The sequence below is a fragment of the Parasteatoda tepidariorum genome, chromosome 5, assembly GCF_043381705.1.
Source record: "Parasteatoda tepidariorum isolate YZ-2023 chromosome 5, CAS_Ptep_4.0, whole genome shotgun sequence".
Lineage (NCBI taxonomy): Eukaryota > Metazoa > Arthropoda > Arachnida > Araneae > Theridiidae > Parasteatoda > Parasteatoda tepidariorum.
In genome coordinates this window covers 8,912,398-8,923,555 of record NC_092208.1, presented here as the reverse complement: position 1 = coordinate 8,923,555, position 11,158 = coordinate 8,912,398, and the positions used below count along the sequence as shown (strand labels likewise).

Genomic DNA, 11,158 nt, shown 5'->3' with positions numbered 1-11,158 from the left:
TCTATGTATTAGTTTTAAAGAAGTGACTAAAAATGCGAAAAGTGAAATTAACATTAAAGGGACTGAAATTTCATCCGCTCTCCTGCTTTAATTATTAGCCAGATTATAGCTACCCCCTATATTTTGAAGGTTAAGAATCTAAATATGCAAGAAAAAATTATGTTTATTCTTCTACTTGACCAAGGTTTATGCATTTTTATTAAGTACGCAAACCTGCTAATGTATGTTGTACCAATAAAGTAAATAAATAAATGTAGATCTTACCTGTGTTTTTAGTAACTGTATTCTGCAACCACTACTAGGTGGCGTGGACTTCAGATTGGAACTGTACCTATGGTTTAGTTTAGAATATGAGTTTAACAAATATAGAGAGTTAGTACCGTTATGACTCGAGAATTAAATGTAAATAAATACTCGAATACTTAAAAGAATTTATGCTAAGTCACTTTAAGTTTTTTTACAATCAGTTATTCATAATTATACCTCATCACTTACCATTACAAATTTAAAGTTGTGTAAAAACTACTAAAACTATTACCAATTGTATATCTGNCATTTTGCCAATTAACCATACAGAATGTTCCATAACTACAACTCAAAAATTCCTTTTTAGAAATGAATACTTAATAGTACACACACAGGTCCTAAATTATTATTTAGGCAGAGAAGGTACAAAATTGCTATCAAACTCTATAGAATCAGGAGAGGAAGGTGGGATGGAAAAAAAAAAATCAAAACAGTTTAATTGCCTGATGAAAATAGGTCTTTTTCTACTAACCGGTTTTGATGTTCTTCCTCAGTTTAGTAACCTACTTAAACTGATGAAGTCAGACTGTTTTCCTGTACTTCTACAGCTTAAGGTTGGTTTTCGTTTTTCTCTGCGTAACTACTAATTAGTGATCCCTAATGTATTTTTTGTTTTGTTTTTAACTCGAGCACGATTAAATAGAATTGTTTTAATAAAAGAGAAATTATTGAAACCGAAAGTTCTTCAAAGTGCAACAGCTCAGTAATTTCTACGAAAAAGTTAGAGAAAGACAAACTCAAGTTAATTCATTATTTTTTTTATTTACATAAAAATTATTAACAGCTTATAAAATCATTGCAACTTGGACATGCATTATTCTGCATAGACATGAATGCAAATAGTTCTGCCCCAAACATTAATTGTTCTTTGGAGGCTTTGATTTTTCTTCTTCATGATCATGGTTTTTAGCGCTTTCTTATTTCCGGTTGTATTTAATCATTGGAAATGTTTTTCATGGTTTGACGTGCTACTTTTTACCACAAATTGGTTATATGCAACTAAATGATGCTTCTTAGAACAACAAATAAAACTTGCATTACGAGACTAAGGTTTCCTATGAGATCTTCATTGTTTAATGCACTACTTTTACCACAAACTGGTTATATGCAACTGAATGATGCTTCTTAGAACAACAAATAAAACTTGCATTAGGAGGCTAAGGTTTCCTATGAGATCTTCATTGTTTAATGCACTACTTTAACCACAAACTGGTTATATGCAACTGAATGATGCTTCTCAGGAGAACAAATAAAACATGCATTACGAGGCTAAGGTTTTCTTGCGGAGTGGACAAGGCTGTGTTGCATTAATCCACTTTTACGAGAAAAACACATATTACATGTACTACAAGAATAAGGTTTCTCCCCAGTATGGATTAGATAATGTCGCGTCAGATGACTATTACGCGAAAAACGCTTATTACAAACACCACAAGAATAAGGTTTTTCACCTGTGTGGACAAGCTTGTGTTTAGCTAAATCATTTTTTCGCGCAAAGCGCAAATCACATACAGTACAAGAATAAGGCTTTTCGCCTGTATGAACAAAACTATGTCTAATTAAATGAGTTTTTTGAGAAAAACACATATTACATATACCACAAGAGAAAGGTTTTTCCCCAGAATGAATGCGATGATGTGTAGTTAAATTAGCCCTTGTAGAAAAGCACTTGTCACATTTATTACAAGAATAAGGTTTTTCACCGGAATGGACACGATTATGTGAAATTAAATTCTGCTTTTGAGCAAAACTCATATTACATGTAGTACAAGTATAGGGTTTTTGGCCAGTATGAACACGGTCATGTTGAGTTAAATGACTTCTTTTGGAAAAGCACATATTACATTTACTACAGGGAAAAGGTTTCTCGCCTGTATGTGCCAAGCAATGAGTAATTAAATGACATTTTTGAGTAAAACTTCTATTGCATATATTACAAGAATGAAGTTTTTTTCCACTTAGATTGTCAGCAATAGACTGACCTTTTTTTTCATTGTTAAAATGTCCTTTTACAGAACTGTGACTAAACATTGAAACTTCACAAACAGCAGTTTTATTAAACATGTTAGGTGAATAATGTAAAATCAGGTTGCATTGTAAAATATTTTTTTCATAGAGAAAAACCACAGGAATAAATTTTAACTGTCAATATGATTCTATATCATTAATTCTAATCATAAAAACCAATTTTTGGTTCATTCACACATGTAAATTAAATTTCATTTAAATATTTTTCATCTTAGTCCAATGTAGTGAGAAAATAGTAAAATCAGTTCCTATACATACTTAGTAATTAGTTATATAATAACTAATGTGTGAAATAATTCTTTGGTTATTATAAGAGTCAATTGGCCACTACCTATAAAAATATATAGGAAATTGCACAAAAAAATGGCACGTAATCACATTTTAAAATGTAGACATCTTTAAGAAAGGCAAATTGCACAATTTCTTGAAATAAATTTTTCCTTTATAGTGAATAATATGGGATAAATATTATATATTCTTCCTTAGAAAATTTCCACAACAGTCTTCCATTATATCCTAAGAAAAAGAAATTAAACGTAGTGATTAACTGACAAATAACATAAAGGAAAAAACAAGTAATGTAAAATTTTTTAAAAAAGCCAATTTCTACTTAGGTCCGCAAAGAATTTTTTTTATTTTAGTTACTTTTTATTAAATAATTACTATTTTTTCTCCCATATGAAACTAAAATTAATTAAGTTTGATTAATGAATTATATTTGAAAAAAAAAAAAACTGTATTAACATCAAGTGTCATTCACAATAAGTTTAAAAAACTGTATTTGAACTTGAGTGGGTGAAGTTTGAAACAATGACTAATGCTTAACCTATCAGAAAATTCACAGTTCGTTTTTCGCTCATCCCTATTTAATTAATAAATTAATATTGGAAAAAACTGTATTAACAACAAGTGTCATCCACTACAAGTTTTAAAAAACTGTATTTGTACTTGAGTGGGTGAATAAAAAGTATTTTATTAACGACTGAAAATTTGAACAAGATATAGGGAGAGTGTGAACTAATAGTAGGAATTTAAAAATTAATAATATTTCACAGTCTAAACTTTCAGACTGTAGAATTCAAACTTATGAGTGTCTCCTCCAAAATCCCCTTAAGTCTGACATTATACCATTTATAAATATTATACGTGTCAAGGGGTGCAAAAACTGAGTCTGTCTCCAGCGTTGCAAGCCCCATCCAATCCTTTGCTTGTACTTTTAGAACTTGTACTTAAAACCGAATGCATATGGCAACCTTTAAGCAAGCATTCACGCTAACCGAAGTAAAATCATGTGTTTAAACTCAAAAACAGAAACTGAATATGAGCCCGGGGGTACATTTTTCAAAAAACAAATCAAAATCAATAAATAACTACAGAATGTTCTGAAAAAAAGATTCTTTGCTCCAAATACATTCACTTCTCAAGCTTTTCTAATTCAAGAAAAATAATAGATTTGAAATGTTCTAAAAGAAGTTAAGTTGCTTCTCAAGTAATTTACATTGAATTGCGTATCTCAAATAAGAAAAAAAAAATTAATTTATCAATTTTAAGTTCATAACATAAATAACTTGAAATATATAGTAATATTTAATATATATTAAATAAATATATTATAATATTAAATATACAGATTTTATCAGGTTACTGAGGTTAAATACATTATTCTAAATGAACTGAAAAGAAATATTTATTCGCTTCATTTTATAAAGAAAACACAAAATATGAGATGGAAATTTGTGAAAACAAAGGTGTAAGATGTAAAAATAAATAATCATTAATTTCAAAATCAAAATAGATTATACAAATGAGACATCCATGATTTACTTTAAGCAGATAAAATATTTTTATTACATTAAATTGTAGTAGCATAGTACAATTAATTTTTTATTTTGATGTTGGACATAAAATATCAAAAGTGCATCTTTGGAATTATTTTGTAAATCAAAATGTTTCCATACATTTTTGCTAGATAATCTGTCTTGATGCAGTTTACTTTAATTATTCCATTTTTTATTATTACTGTATATATATGTAAATGNCAAAAAATAACTGTATTAACATCAAGTGTCATCCACAATAAGTTTAAAAAAATGTATTTGATCTTGAGTGGATGAATAAAAAGTATTTTATTAACGATTGAAAATTTGATCAAGATATAGGGAGAGTGTGAATTAATAGTAGGAGTTTAAAAATTAATAATACTTTACAGTCTAAATTTTCAGACTGTAGAATTCAAACATATGAGCGTCCCCAAAATCCCCTAAGTCTGACATCATACCATTTATATATATTATAAGTGTCAAGGGGTGCAAAAACGGAGTTTGTCTCCGGTGTTGTAAGCCCCAACCACTTGTATTTTGTACAACTGCTTGTACTTTTAGAACTTGTACTTACAACTGAATGCATATGGCAACCTTTAAGCAAGCATTCATACTAACCGGAGTAAAATCATGTGTTTAAACTGAAGAACAGAAACTGAATATGAGCCCGGGTACATTTTTCAAAAAACAAATCAAAATAAATAAATAACTACAGAATGCTCTGAAAAAAAAAAGAATCTTTGCTCCAAATACATTCACTTCTCAAGCTTTTCTAATTCAAGAAAAATAACTGATTTGAAATGTTCTAAAAGAAGTTAAGTTGCTTCTCAAATGTTTTACATTGAATTGCGTATCTCAAATAAATAAATAAAAAAATTAATTTATCAATTTTTAGTTCATAACATAAATAACTTTAAATATATAGTAGTATTAAATAGTATATATTAAATAAATATATTATAATATTAAATATAGAGATTTTGTCAGGTTACTGAGGTTAAATACATTATTCTAAATGAACTGAAAAGAAATATTTATTCACTTCATTTTATAAAGAAAACGCAAAATATTAGATGGAAATTTCATGAAAACAAAGGTGTAAGACGTAAAAATAAATAATGATTAATTTCAAAATAAATTACACAAATGAGACATCTATGATTTACTTTAAACAGATAAAATACTTTTATTACATTAAATCTTAGTAGCATAGTACAATTAATTATTTATTTTGGTGTTGGATGTAAAATATCAAAAGTGCATCTTTGGAATTATTTTGTAAATCAAAATGTTTCCACACATTTTTGCTAGATAACCTGTCTCGATGCAGTTTACTTTAATTATTCCATTTTTTATTATTACTGTATATATATATATATAATTTTTATTTTTAAAACTGCACTTGTTAAAGATTCACTTACTGTTAAAGACTACTAATGTTCAACTCTGTAGTCTTGTAATTTTTAACCCAATCCAGAAGACAAAGTAACTCCTGGATCAAGTATTGGGAGAAATCTGCCTAACCTGCATTTGCGTTACAAAGAGAGGGATACCATGAAAACCTCCTATGGTTAGCCTGACAGCAAAGGGACTCTAACCCATGATTCACCTATAATTTGAGGATATTTTTACGTCATTGTGGTCGTTGCAAGCCAGATGCAGAATTCGTATCGACCAGCCATTGCTGGGATTCGAACCTGGTTCCCTTCTCGGAAGGCGAACACTCCATCCCCTGAGCCCTCACAGCTCATATTAATTAGCAAAAATGTCTATAATTGAATAATTTTCAATTTATAATGATAAGAATATGGGTGATTTTTTCAAAATGTTAACTTTAGCTATGCAAATTAGGAAACAATTATCTTTTAATTAAGCTAATTTTTATAATTTTTCCTTAAAGACTGTATATTTAAGTATACAAATCAATGAACAGCAATGAAAAAACTTTAAAAGTTATAAATTAGTGATTTGTAATTACTGTCCCATTACTCAAACATTTTAAAAATTCAGAAAGAAAATATTTTTTTTCGATGAATCAATAATTAATAATATTTAGTCAACAATATTTCAACAATAATATTTAGTTGACAATTTAATTAATCTTTAACAATTTAATGGTTTAAAACCAAAATTCATGTTTCTAATTTTAAAATTGAAAAAATTTGTTCGTATTTTTGAGTACCAGGACGGTAATTACAAAGAGGGACAGTAATGACAATAAACTGGAAAAACAGTAAGGTTTTTTAATTTCAAAATATTTTTTTAAAATCTTAACTATAGGTACTATTTTCTCCATAATAATTGAAAAAAACATAATAGATATGCCTATAAACATAATAGACTTAGCCTATTGGGCCTATGCGATAAACAGGCCCTGATAACAATGTTGAAGTCAACGGAGGTAACCTTTAAGAACGACCAACCACCATTTTACTGGGGAACAGAGAGTGCTCACTCCTGACAGGTTTCACTGTATTCTATTTATTTAAAAATATATTTTAAATGCAGGGTATCTGCTACATTTTAGATTTTCAAATTCATGACCAATTCTAAGAATTTTTCATGACTTGACATATTTTCTCCGACAAAAACAACAATAAATTTAAAAAAAGCATTATAATGACATTCATTGAAATGATAGGTATAACCAAAAACTGACATACTCTGCCTCTTCATATTTATAGCTTTTAAATTTAAAAAACAGTAAAGAAAGAGTTGAGGCAATAAAATACTGAAAAAAATACAAAAGCAAATAATTATTTTTCTTTTTTACTGCAGAATTACATTCTAAAGATACTTTTCTTGTTCATCTGAAAGGAAAGAAATACTCGTGATTTTTCTGTTCTCATAAAATAATAAAACATTCACGATAAAAACATTTTATATTTTAATAAAATATGACTGTGAGTGGGAATTTGGTAACAAATTCAGATATTCGGAACACCATGAAATTGGGGGGAGGGGTAAATTACATTTTAAAAATTAGATGTTTCGGCGACATAAATCCATGACTTTTCATGATTTAAAAAAATAGTTAAAATCATGACATTTCATGTCAAATTTTGTTACATTCTGAAATCCATGACTTTCCAGGTGCGCGGATATCCTGTAAATACAAAATGTGTTTCGTGCATAGATTTTTTTTTCTCACTTCGAGTGAGTACTTTAAGCAAAACATACTATTTTATAATGAAAATAAATATTTTAATGAGAAATATTGCTTAAGGAAGCAAAAGTTAACAAATTAAGAAAGCAAACTGGACACATATTAGCGAAGTTTCAATATACGCTTCATATAAATTGGACAGTGACAAGTCAATATTAAATTGAAATATTAAAAAATTTTTAAGTCTGTGGACATTTTTTTCTTCTAACTTCCATATAACTCTTTTACTAATTCAAACTAACAAATCAGATTTCATATACAGGTATTCATAACTGAATATTCTGCTGTATCCACTTAGGAAGTTCGAAGTATTCAATTTATATTGAAGGGTCCTGTGATATTCTTATAAAATTAAAAATGGGGTATACATGGGGTAAAATTTCACTTAAATAGCTGTTATAACCTTGAATTAAATTCTGCATGTTTTTTTAAAATAAAAAAGAAAAACCCATTTTAATTTTAAAGAGACTTGTAGATATTAAAACTTTCCTCACATTCTTTTTTGCCCCCAAAAATTAGAATATCTTACAATTAGCTTACAAATAATAACTTCTGAAATGAATGTTAAAAATGTTTCATTTAGAACCTACTATATATAGACTGGAAACACTGAAAGATGACACAGTTTGACCCATTTATATTCAATATTTTTCTCTAACCTATAAAAAAATATGAACTATAATATTTAAATTGATAATATTTTATTGATTGGTTAATTTGAGTAAAAAGGTGATACATCAAAATCATTTACTTGCAAACAAGTAATTTTTATGTGAGTGCTATTTTAATAAAAAATAGGTTAAACAAAAGTTAAAATATAATTTCATTGGTCAGTAAGCATTTTCAATGTGATAAAAAGAATAATGATAACAAAAATGTTTAAAAAAATATTTTAATAAACTTTTGCTAAACTTCTATATAAGGGGTGTTGAAACACGAGACTTGCAAAGTGGGCAGTGAGCTAAAATAGGTTGGGAACTTATATTCATTTTAACCCTTAACTTTTACTGATATTTACCTAATCAAAAGAAATATGTTTTGATTGGTTCTTAATCAAAATAAATATGTTAGGATCATGCAAAGGGAAACAAAGTTTAATTAGTTATATAAATGGAAATGCAGAACAGCATTTTTTTTAAAAAACAAAATGCCTATAATTATACCATAACCTACATAAGAAAATGATTTCGAGATATACCCTGTTATTAGTAATCCCCAGATAACCAGTGAAATTAGAGATAAGTTTTATAAAAATTGATCAGATTACAATGAAACCTACTTATAAACAAAGTCCAATTCTGTTCTCGACTTGTATAATGATATTTTATTTATCAAAGCTTATTGAATGGAGTAGCATCTAATTAAAATTTTTGAGAAACAATAATAGTTTGAATTGATCACATTAGAACGCTTTTGGATGCCTATTTTGGTTAGATCATACCTAAGGAAGTGAAACGGAAGTAAGAGAAAAAAGGAAGTGCCATACTTCATTGTTTTTTGGCAACAGCAAAAGGTTACCTTTCTTTAAACAATGGATGGTGTTTTCGACACTAGGGAGCGCTGCAAGCTGCATGCCACTTATACTTCCGGGTTACTGCTTCCGGTGTATTTTAAAGCCATTTGGTTCGCAACATGATCATTGTGTTAAGATTCTTGCAAACGTGGTATTTGAATACTTATCACTAAACTTAATCTTGCTCCTCGAACAATATGCTAACACTAACGTAAGATGGTGCACAACTTGCAACACGAACAAACAGTAATAAACAAATGGAAAGGGACCAAATCAAGACTGCCAAAAAAGCGAGTTATTCAAAATATAGCAACCATGTCATCTTTTTTAACAATATATCTCAAAATAACTAAAACAAATTTTCACTTCAAACTCACCAGAATTACGAAATAACATTAATATCTTATGAAATACGGCAGACTTGAGCTTAGAAATTATCTAATTCATTTCGTTTATTGAAAACAAAATTATCCGTCAGAACAACATGTAGTAAGCAGCTGCAGACTTTCTAACCGAAACTAGAGCAGGCATACAGCTCGAGATTGTTATTGATTACTTTTCTACTGAAAACACCATCCTATGTGACTTTTTGACAGACACTTGCCTGGCATAGCGACGTGTTACGATGCAATTTTGTGTTATCTTATTTATTAATGTTTCATTTTCGAAGACTAAGTGCTAAGAGATCAAGTACTATTTAAGTATAAATTATTCAAATTTGAATAAAAGATGAAATTGATTACATATAAATTGAGCAACTTAAATATATGCAAAGTTCTAATTAAAAAACAACATTTATTTGAATCAAATGTAATTAAAACTATTATTTTTCTTTAGATGAATTTGAATACTCTTTCAGCCAACAAACAAGGTTTGCTTTATTTGGATCAAGATTTTGTTTTCAAGCTTTTTCAATGTAAATTATATACTATTCAGCATCTTTTTTCTTTTCTTCAAGAATGATATAATAAACTTTTTGTGCCCGAAACATGCTTTTTGTGTGATAGTTTTGTGTTATATTATTTACCCAACTCCCTGCAAAGAATGTGCATTTTCGGAATCTTTGTAAATAATAAAGTTAAAAAAAAACTATATATATATGTATTCACATTGGGGTTAGATACTAAAATTTAAGGCAGAAAAGTATTATTAAATTTTATTTTGCTCCGGTCTTCTTTAAGTTCAAATTCTCAGCCTTTTTACATAGTTTCTCAAACTATACATTATTAATCCGAGCTGCGGTTTCCGCAAGGGCTTGAGCTCTAACGCTCGTTTCGATGCCGCAGACTTTCTCAAACTATATAATGGAGGAAAAGTGGTGCATCCTACAGAAGTTGGACAAAATTATGAAAACACTTAATATATATATTTATAATAATTGCGTATGATGATCAAAATAATTGTTGTAAGTTATATGCTTATTACTATAATTTTTGGCTGAGTGTGCTCAAAAACACTATTTTTCTTTCGTAATTTATTGTTAGTCGCTCAAATTTCATATATATATATATATATATATATGAAATTCGAGCGACTAACAATAAATTACGAAAGAAAAATAGAGTTTTTGAGCACACTCAGCAAAAAATTATAGTAATAAGCATATAACTTGCAACAATTATTTTGATCATTATACGCAATAATTGCACAAACTTTCGTAAACGTTGCTGAAATATTCATGGAGATGTTGACAGTTTTATGAAAAACTAAATATTTTTTGCCTTACATTTGCTTACTATATGTGCAGAAATATTCAATAAAATGAAATAAAATTTTTAGACTAGTTTTTCATTAATAATAAAATTATTATTAATAAATTTTTTTTGTAGGAACCATTAATTAGGCATTATTGTATTCCAAAATTTTTCATTAGAAAAAAAGAGATTGATGAAATATTTACCCCGACCTGCCCCAATTTAGGGCATACGGGTAAATGTTTATCGAAATCATGAAAAACAGAAAAGAACATAAAATACAAAAAGTGCAAAAATACGAAAACATTACAGAGTCTGATGGCAACAGCAGTAAAACAATTAAAATGCTCCGAGAGTCCCGCCTTATAATGCCGAAGCCGACGGGACCTCCTTTATAGTGAGCCAAAGACACAAATGAAAAATTTTACAACACATCGCAGGAAAGTACAGTATGACATACAATGCATCATGTGCAGGCAGTACATAGGATTAAAACGAGTAATAATACAGAGTAAGTTGGGTCGCTAAACCAAAGCGATCATTAACATTGTGACAGGATATAAAGGACACAAAGTATAAACTGTTGATGTATTCAAGAACAGTAAAACATAAAGTGAACCATTAAAAAAAA

General features: G+C 28.5%; 1 non-coding gene across 1 annotated transcript; it reads right to left on the bottom strand.

Annotated features, from left to right (window-relative positions):
- Positions 1 to 1,048: 1,048 nt before the first annotated feature.
- Positions 1,049 to 9,094, bottom strand: LOC107453984 (uncharacterized). Its single transcript, XR_011636814.1, has 2 exons — positions 8,600 to 9,094; positions 1,049 to 2,850 (listed from the first exon to the last, which is right to left on the bottom strand). It is a non-coding gene; the product is annotated as an uncharacterized protein (transcript).
- Positions 9,095 to 11,158: the final 2,064 nt, after the last annotated feature.